Source organism: Aplysia californica, unplaced genomic scaffold (genome assembly GCF_000002075.1).
Source record: "Aplysia californica isolate F4 #8 unplaced genomic scaffold, AplCal3.0 scaffold00968, whole genome shotgun sequence".
NCBI lineage: Eukaryota > Metazoa > Mollusca > Gastropoda > Aplysiida > Aplysiidae > Aplysia > Aplysia californica.
The window spans coordinates 200,138-209,354 of record NW_004798238.1 but is presented as its reverse complement, the minus strand read 5'-3'; the positions used below and the strand labels follow the sequence as shown (position 1 = coordinate 209,354).

General features: G+C 38.3%; 1 protein-coding gene across 2 annotated transcripts in view; it reads left to right on the top strand.

Annotated features, from left to right (window-relative positions):
- LOC101852129 (carbohydrate sulfotransferase 1) overlaps nt 1-9,217 on the top strand; it is an 86,740-nt gene that overhangs the window by 36,166 nt on the left and 41,357 nt on the right. The window contains exon 1 of one of the 2 annotated variants that reach the window (XM_005110929.3): nt 4,213-4,868. The exons of the other annotated variant lie outside the window; for it this stretch is intronic. The gene's annotated coding sequence lies outside the window, so the exon portion shown is untranslated. Of the gene's footprint in view, nt 1-4,212; nt 4,869-9,217 lie in introns of those variants that run through there. 2 annotated transcript variants of the gene reach the window in all.

Below are 9,217 nucleotides of genomic sequence, written 5' to 3'. Positions count from 1 at the left end.
ATACACACGCACGACACATACACACTCACACACACACATACATACACACACAAACACACGCTCACATATACGCACAAACACACACACACACACAGACATACACACACATATACACACACGCGCACATACACACACCCGATATACCGTCTATTAAGTTAAACGTCTGCAGCAAGCCATCACCTTTTGCTGTTCTAGAGCAGTAATTTGTAATGGTCTCACTCTGTCGCACGCTAATGCACGCAGAGAACATGACTTTGAATACGTTTTAAGAAATTACAATTATTATTTTTTTGGTCATTGGTTGTTGGGTTTTTTAAAAACCCTATCCGTACATCGTGTTTTACTGTCGTATCCACACGACTTGGGGAACTCTGTGCCACCACTTTCCAAAGAGGATTTACTCGTTAATCCGATCCGTACGCTTTGCATAGCAGTCTGTCAAAATAATTTTTTGAGAAATACCGAGGGGTTTAAAAGAGATCTTCGTACTAGAAGTATTCTAATAAGTGAAGAATACAACCTCGGGGGGTACGAAATGACCCCATGGTGTACGGATAGGGTTAATGGAGTATCCCATTCCGTCTGCTGAGATGCTGTACTTCGGTGAAATGTATGGTATTGATTTAACGCCCCTATAAACTCTATTAGGTTATTTAAGGGGCGGGACCTCCTAGTTTAACGTCCGTCTCCGATAGGACTTTGCTCAGCCTTGGTTAACCCTGACGGACAGAGTAGTCGAAGAAAAGGAAGCATCCTAAGTTATCTAAACTGAGTCTATGAGTACGTGTAACATAATTTACCATAATTTCTTTAATTAAAGCCATGGTACTATCCAAAAAAGCATCAAATCCTAGTTGTAATCTCAGTAGCAAAGGTGAAAAGATCAAACAAGTCCAACAGTTTAAATATCTAGGATATATGAAAACATCTGATGCCAAATGTTCCACAGAAATAAAAAGGAGAACTGCACTGGCTAAGGCTATTTTGAATAAAATGAGCCCAATCTTGAAAAATAGAAACATCTCAATGAACACCAAAATGAAAGCCCTGAAATGCTATGTCTGGTCAACCCTTTTATATGGCTGTGAATGCTGGACAATCACTAAAGACAGTGAAAATAAAATAGAAGCAACAGAAATGTGGTTTCTTAGGAGACTGCTAAGAGTATCGTGGAAGGAAAAGAAATCAAATGAGGTAGTGCTTGATGAAGCCCACGCGGGACGCTCAATGTTAAAAACAATCAGGAAACGACAAATGCGGTTATCGGGATACCGGAATAGACATAAGGGTCTTGAACATCTAGCTCTCATCGGCAAAATTGAGGGCAAGCGAGGCAGGGGTAGGCCCAGAACAACATACTTAAGGAATCTAAACAAATGGGTAGCAGGGAAAGATCAGGGAAACGTAGCTTTTTTTAGAGCATCCGAGCAAAGGAATGAATGGAAAACCATGATCGCCGATGTCTGTCACAGATCTGGCACCACTGGATGATGACGATGAAAGCCATGAAGCTGGACAGTGCGCTGCCTGTCCGTCCATTTGTGCTGCCTGTACTTGGTCGGGTTCTGTGGTGCTGACGACACTGTCGCTGCAGCCGTTTGTCATCGCGTCTGTTGGCTCTGGTTTCCCTGTTCCCGTTGTGGTCGGACCGGTCGGTGTCGCCGGAACTTCAACAGGAGAACGTCCCACTGAGGGGCGGGGATCACGCAACTAATTGATAGTATACATTTTACATATTATTATTATTATTATTATTATTATTATTATTATTACTATTATTATCATTATTATTATTATTATTATTATTATTATTATTATTATTATTATTATTATTATTATTATTATTATTATTATTATCATTATTATTATTATTATTATTATTATTATTATTATTATCATTATTATTATTATCATTATTATAATTATTATTATTATTATTATTATTATTATTATTATCATTATTATCATCATTATTATTATTATTATTATTATTATTATTATTATTATTATTATTATTAATATTATTATGCATGTTTCTGTTGGTCATAGTGATGATTTGTTTTAATGTTTATTATGTGTGTGTGTTTGTGTGTTGTGTTTGTGTGTGTTTTTATGTTTGCTTGTGTGTGTGTGTCTTCATGTGCATGCGTGTGTGCGTGTTTACGTAATAGGCAGAGAGAGAGAGAGAGAGAGAGAGAGAGAGAGAGAGAGAGACAGAGAGAGAGAGAGAGAGAGAGAGAGAGAGAGAGAGAGAGAACGAGAGAGAAGGGGGAGGAGGGAGAGGAAAGAGATAGAGAAAGCCAGCCAGTCAGACAGACAGACAGACAGACATACGGACAGAGAGAGACAGAGAGAGTGAGAAGACGGCAGACAATACGAAACAACGACAGGTGAAACATCCCTTCCAAACTCAACTTTTTAAAAAGTCTTCGTCTAAAACCTGTAAATCTGTTCTTTCACGAAAAAACATGGAAGATCGTGTTTAGAGTGTTGGCATATTATATTATGCCTAGTAAGTTTGTCTCTTGAGCAGTTTGGCTAGTCTTAATTTGATTGGCTTTTTGCACACTGTTAGGCTGAGATTTTGAGACAACTTCACTTCATTTTGTTAATTCAAGCTCACACATTGGACCCAGCAAGTTGTGTAGAAAATACTTCCACTGAGTTTAGTTTGTATTTGTGGATTCTGATATTTAACACCTATCTCGACAAAATTTTACACAGGGGGGGGGGGGGGGCTATTTTGTCTGTGCCTGTCAGGGCCAACCCGGACTGAGAGAGATTCTACACCCCAGGAGAAAGACTGACATGATGTACGCGTTGACAATTCTCCCCATGCGGAAATCGTACCGAGGGTCTCCTGCGTGTGACAGCAAAGCCCCTAACCGCTATACCACAGACGCTGGTTCAAGTATCTCCATCTTTTCCACTGGTTTGTTTTAGTAAACGTTTTACAGCACACAATTAGATCACATAAGTGCCGAAGATCAGAGATGTTACAAGAGAGAAACAACCATAAAAAAGAAGGAGGAGAGATAAAGACGATAGCTGTTTGATAGGGAAGAATGAGCAGACCACACCAGGGCACCCGCCAACCACCACAATTCTTCTGGTATGCTGTACCTTACTCAGCCCAATTGGCTCTGATAGACCGGGTGGTTGGATGGTGCCTCCGGCTGGTTTTACTTCTTTCCTTTTACTCTGTCTTTTCTGCTTCTCAACAATTATAGTTGGCTCCTGACTCGTGTGGAGAGGAGAGTAAAATGTTTACGAAATCCTTTTTGTTTGTTTGTTTTTGTTTTGATAAGTGTTTTTACGGCGCTCGTAACTGCATAAGGTCATATGAGCGCGCGGGACACACCTAATATTTTCAGTTGGTAGGAAATTTTGAATTTTGCCCGGGTGGCTGCCGAAGCCTACTCTTATCGATTTTAGACCGCCAAGGGATCTTTAACGTGCGCAACTTGCACACGGGCCCTCCGAGATTTTTCGCCCTTGTCCGAGAAGGCTAGGTGTAGATCTTTCCTACCAGAAGATCAGGGGTGTGGCAGAAAGACAGCAGTTAGGAGGAGCCAAGGAGTAGCAGTAGAAAGGCTGCAGAAAGAGTCAGGAGCCCAGAGGAGGGGGCAAAGGAGGTGAGGGGGTGGGGGCAGAAAGTGGAAACTAAAGCAGACAACAGAACATTGCTAGAGAGCAGGAAAAGAGGTGAAAGGAGACAATTTTAGAGAGGAAAATTGTTCGGTTACTACCCGGATTCGAACCCGGGACCTTTGAATGAGAGGCCAACACCTTACCCTCTAGGCCACGAGAACCCCCACAAAATCCTTTGACTCAATTTCATTTGATTTGATTGAGCAGAAGTTTTACGGTGCTATCGACACATATCTTATCATATAAGCGTCAAAAATTATTATACTGCCACAAGCCTGGTTATTAATCAAAACGACAAATGAATATTTATAAAAGTCTTTGTAATCATGGTAATTACTATGCTTGAAGCTAATCATCATTATCATTAAGTACCAGATTTGAAACAGACATCAACGATCATGGTTCTCCATTCAACTCCAGAAAAAAGACCAATAAAAACAAAATAAAAACATTATTATGCAGGTCCATCTCCGTCACCAGCATGTTGATAGGAAACAGTGACATTTACTTAATTAGTCGGGGGTAACCTGAATATGAACTGAGAGGCGTGCAGTACGGTGAAAACTGTCCACCCTTTCGGAGCCACATGATTACATTCGTAGAGTATCTCTGAATAAAACCGTAGATGAAGCTTTGAGGATCCTAATTGAGGCGTCTTTATTGCCTAAGCGTGTGTGTATTCTTCCTTTGTTCTTTCTATGTAACGACATTTGTTGTAGGTGAGGAATCATCTTCTTTGAAACTCATTTGGTTAACTGCTTCCAGTTTGTTGTCAAAAGACACGAGTCGTTTAACAGGCCTTTTTGTAAATTCTGAGTGCGTTTATAGCGAGCGAGCTTTTGCTATTAACAGTTCCTTCATCATAAAAAGTCAGCCCGTCAACTCAGGGATTTTATTACAGATACCTTTATCAAACTTCAGATATTCTGTCCACTAAACGGATTTTTGTTCATACGCAGAATCTATGTAGAGGTTTTTGTTCCGGTAACTTGCTCGCTGTACTTTAAACAAATGAAACGCCACGAGGAGAACAGATTATTATTCGTGAAATTGTCGATGCAGCAATTCCTTTCTCAAGCCGTTTTTTAAACTGACAAAGTAACGTTTGGTGTTTGTTGATGTGAGGACATGAAAGCGTGGCGAAAGGTTTGCCTATTCCTTTTCTCGTCCCTTGAGAGGTCAGTGGATAATGTTTAATCAGAAAAACGGCTGGGAGTGTAAGTAGCTTGTTTTATTTTTTTAAACTGTAACTAACTTTGGTTCCTTATTATTGTATATCAGTTTCACTGGTTGTTATTCATATATATATATATATGTGTTAATTTATTCAATAGTTTATTTACCTATTTATCATTAATTATCAATCTGTAGAATTGATTTGTATACTTTTTTCTCTTTAGTATACGTCCATTAAGTTAGTTTGTTGGTAGTTACGTTTTTGTTTTGTTTTTCTATTGACTTGTGAATTATAATATTGATGTATTCATAATACATTCTTCTATTCCTTTTTATTCTTTTAATCAGCTCTTTAGCAAATTTTCTGAAAATTCCCCGAAAGTCATTACGTCATTTGCCTTCCTCTGTTGTTGGGAGAGGCCACTTGTACTTGTTTTCTATCCTCTATTTCCTTTTGTCCGTTTATCTCGCTGCTTCCCACCACCAAAGAGCCGTTATCGCGTGCGCGTTCTTCTCTCTCCTCCGATTTATTTCTCTAATTGCTTAGTGTCTTTTGTCAAAGGTACATGAAGCACTTACAGTGGTGTTGTTAAGCTTAGCGTGTAATTGTAAGAACAAGGTCAACTCTTTCTTTTATTCTGAAACTATTGTTGGTGTCAAATTGGGGGGTCCCTCCTTAATAAAGATCAAGAGTCAGTGTGCACTACAAATGGTATGAGTGTAACATATAGGCCTACATAAGTAATTGTAGTACATAAGTAGTAGGAATAAAAGGATATATTATTATTTTACTCACATAGTGAAAATCTAGAAGTGTGTTTTTGGTACTAAAAATTAATGTTCTATGAACTACCGAATTTCTCATTTATGCAAAGAGCAAATTGCTTTATTTTGAGCTGCGCTGAATTTGGTAACTGCTTCTGTATTCTTGAATAAATGCGTATTAAACAATCATTTCATTTTTATACTGACTGTGTATGTGTGTGTGTGTGTGTGTGTGTGTATGTGTGTTTGTGTGTGTGTGTGTGTGTATGTATGTGTGTGTGTGTGTGTGTGTGTGTGTGCGTGGATTACAGCAACCCTATTTTTGCAAACCTCTCGAACATCACTTTTTCTAAAGATACAGCGCTTTTAAATCACAAACTGCGATAATCGTATCAACACAGAGGAAAAAGAACGACCATCCACATTAAAAAGCAACCAACAACTGCCATCGGCCCCCAACAACATCTGGAACTTCTTACAAGATGGCTGTCCTCTGACATAAATGTGTTAACAATAAAACCCCTCGTTTAAGCAGACTTACTGAAAAGTATGTTCCACCAAGACCTCTAAGATCAGGGGATAAGTCTTTTATCAGACCGTCAAGGAAGGGAGGCCAACTTTCGACGATACCCTTTTCTCATCTGTTTTTGTTTTGAGAAGTGTTTTACGGTGCTTGCAACTGCATAAGGTCAGATGAGCACTTTAGTGGAATTAATTTTGAATTTTGCATTGGTGGCGTCGAAGCCTACTATTATTTTTCGATTTGGGACCACCAAGGAACCTTTAACATGCGCAACTTGCACACATCTCATCTAGCTCCATCTAAATTCTGGAACTCGCCCCCACGACAGTTAAGGAATACAAAGTTGGAGGCAAAATTTTGAAAAGAAACAGAACTTATGAAACGCCATCTCGATAGTTAGTGCTTCTTATTCACAATGTTCATCAGATGATTTTCATTCAGGAATACAGAGAGAGAGTTACCAAATTATGCGCAGCCCAAAATAAAGCACTTAATTGCTTTTTGCATAAATAAGAAATTCGGTGGTTCTTAGAACATTTTTACTTTTAAAAAACACACCTCCGGATTGTTCACTTTGTGAGTAAAATATATTCTTTTATTCCTATTACTTATGTACTACATTTATTTTTGTAGGTCTATATGTTACGCTCATACCATTGACTGTGCTGTGATAATATTATGAATATCTGCGTTTGTGTCAGTGTTAATCTACAGAGAGTATTTTATGTACGCATGTTCATTGACATAATGTGCGGTTTGTGTTGAGATGCACGTATTGTAAAGCGCTATAAGAGTTGTATTGTACTGGAGAGGACGCTATAGAAATTGTCTGCATTATAACAATAATAATAATATTAATAATAATAATAATAATAATAATAATAATAATAATAATAATAATAATAATGATACTACTACTACTACTACTACTACTACTACTACTACTACTACTACTACTACTACTACTACTACTACTACTACTACTACTACTACTACTACTACTATTACTACTACTACTACTACTACTACTACTACTACTACTACCACTACCACTACCACTACCACTACCACTACCACTACCACTACCACTACTACTACTACTACTACTACTACTACTACTACTACTACTACTACTACTACTACTACTACTACTACTACTACTACTCCTGCTGCTGCTGCTGCTGCTGCTGCTGCTGCTGCTGCTGCTGCTGCTGCTGCTGCTACTGCTACTACTACTACTACTACTACTGCTACTGCTACTGCTACTGCTACTGCTACTGCTACTGCTACTGCTACTGCTACTACTACTACTACTACTACTACTACTACTACTACTACTACTACAAATGATCACACACAACATTCACTGATATTGTGTTAAACACACGTCTTTAGACATTTTTTACACTTTGTTTTTTTCTCTCCCTTGCCCTCAAAAAGCGCGCTCACCCATTAGATGTGCATAGCATCTCAAGAGGTACTCACGTATTTTTTCTTATTGATTACGGCCCAAGGACCTTACAACAAAATGTGCAGTCTGTGCACTAGTGATAGCGAGCAATTAGCCCTCGAGGTATCACACTAAGTGTGGGAGCATATGTGAGGCAGCGTGGTGAAATGAGGCGCTCGTCAAAATAATGAAATTGAGGAAACTGGCATTTTTCTGTTCATTTTGTAATTTTTATTTTATTTTTATTTTTTGACGCAGCATCTTTTAGGTCCTTCTAAAATCACCTATGTGGATATTACTGAAAAATGTTGATTTAAGACACTGTATATAGATATGCATTTTCCAAAGACTCTCAAGCTTTGCAAGTCGCCAAACTTTGGCGGCCAATTTCTCACTAACGTTACCTCTGAAACAGACGACCCCCACCTCCTTCAATCGCAAATATCTCTACTTCTATTCATGATATATGTGTAGTTTCTTCTCCGAAAGTGAGACAAATGAAAAAGCTTTAAAATGATACCAATAAATCCACATGTCAAAAAAACTGACGAGCGTCTGATTCCACCAAGTCGTGGCACATATGATGTTGGGATCCAATCTCTTGATGGTCATTAAAAGATAAGATTGGGCATTTCAAAAAAGTTTTCTTGGTTTATACACACAACTCTTTTATCATATTTTTTTATCGAAGTTCTTGTCTCTTAAATAGCTTTATTTGATAAAAGGGGTTATACAGCTTTAAGAATCTATCTATCTATCTATCTATCTATCTATCTATCTATCTATCTATCTATCTATCTATCTATCTATCTATCTATCTATCTGTCTCAACCACACACACAAACTCACGAACAACACAAACACCCAAAAGCACATATCTGTATACATAAGAAATTGATTTCGAAAGAGAGCTTTAAAAAAACAACTCACTATAACACTGGTCGTAAGTTATATTTACCGTCCCATTTTAATGATAGTTATTTCTAAACATTCATTCATTCATTCTTTCATATGTTCATTCATTCCTTCATTCATCTATTTTAAAAAATACATTTCATTAATTGAGTTATTTGTCTTTTTTAGATACAAATTGACCATTCTTGCGTCGTTGAAGTTTCTTTTCCGCAAAATCGCACAGAGTAGAGGGTTGATTAAAACACACGATCTCCGCATGTTTATTTGGCGAGGCGTAAAGTTTCAAGAGGGGCTTCGCCTGATAAATAAACAGGTCTGTGAGGAAAGGGGACACAAAATCTCAACTCACTTCAGAACAGCATGGGGGTAAGAGAGCGGAGGCTGCGCTTAGTGCTGCTATTCTTGTTGCTTTATTTATGTTTTTGTTTTGGTTTTTGTGGCCTTTCTCTAGTTCTTCCATGACCTTCTTCTGTAACAAGATACACATGTCCGTGTTTCGTAGAAGAAATCTTGAAAAATCTTCTTAGACGAATTAATCAAATCTGGTTCTTGAGGCGGGAGATGAATAGCTTGAAAGAAAAACAGATAGATCTAGATATCAATTCCCAGATTTCCACAGCCCGATAATAAAGGGGCCATCTGGTTTAGATGGGCGGGGTCTGGCGTTGTCGTGACGTGGATAGTGTGCTGGTTGACCTGAGTTAGGAACTTGGAGAGAGAGAAAGAGACAGAGAGAG